Below are 1176 nucleotides of genomic sequence, written 5' to 3' on the forward strand. Positions count from 1 at the left end.
GCTCTTCTTTGGAACTCTGCATTCAGATGGTTATATTTTTCCTTTTCTCCTTTGTTTTTCGCTTCTCTTCTTTTTACAGCTATTTGTAAGGCCTCCCCAGACAGCCATTTTGCTTGTTTGCATTTCTTTTCCATGGGGATGGTCTTGATCCCTGTCTCCTGTACAATGTCACGAATCTCCCTCCATAGTCCATTAGGCACTCTGTCTATCAGATCTAGTCTCTTAAATCTATTTCTCACTTCCACTGTATAGTTATAAGGTATTTGATTTAGGTCATAGCTGAATGGTCTAGTGGTTTTCCCTCTTTCTTCAATTTCAGTCTGAATTTGGCAATAAGGAGTTCATGGTCTGAGCCACAGTCAGCTCCTGGTCTTGTTTTTGTTGACCATATAGAGCTTCTCCATCTTTGGCTGCAAAGAACATAATCAATCTGATTTCGGTGTTGACCATCTGGTGATGTCCATGTGTAGAGTCTTCTCTTGTGTTGTTGGAAGAGGGTGTGTGCTATGGCCAGTGCATTCTCTTGGCAAAACTCTATTAGCCTTTGCCCTGGTTCATTCCATACTCCAAGGCCAAATTTGCCTGTTACTCCAGGTGTTTCTTGACTTCCTACTTTTGCATTCCAGTCCCCTATAATGAAAAGGATATCTTTTTTGGGTGTCAGTTCTAAAAGTTCTTGTAGGTCTTCATAGAATCATTCAACTTCAGCGTCTTCAGTGTTACTGGTTGGGGCATAGACTGGATTACTCTGATACTGAATGGTTTGCTTTCAAAACAAACAGAGATCATTCTGTCATTTTTCAGATTGCATTCAAGTAGTGCATTTCGGGCTCTTTTGTTGACCATGTTGGCTACACCATTTCTTCTAAGAGATTCCTGCCCACAGTAGTAGATATAATGGTCATCTGAGTCAAATTCACCCATTCCAGTCTATTTTAGTTCATGGATTCCTAGAATGTCGACATTCACTCTTGCCCTCTCCTGTTTGACTACTCCAATTTGCCTTGATTCATGAACCTGACATTCCAGGTTCCTATGCAATATTGCTCTTTACAGCATCGGACCTTGCTTCTATCACCAATCACATCCACAGCTGGGTATTGTTTTTGCTTTGGCTCCATCCCTTCATTCTTTCTGGAGTTATTTCTCCACTGATCTCCAGTAGCATATTGGGCA

The sequence above is a fragment of the Bison bison genome, unplaced genomic scaffold (assembly GCF_000754665.1).
Source record: "Bison bison bison isolate TAMUID 2011002044 unplaced genomic scaffold, Bison_UMD1.0 scf7180017858068, whole genome shotgun sequence".
In the NCBI taxonomy this organism is placed as follows: Eukaryota; Metazoa; Chordata; class Mammalia; order Artiodactyla; family Bovidae; genus Bison; species Bison bison.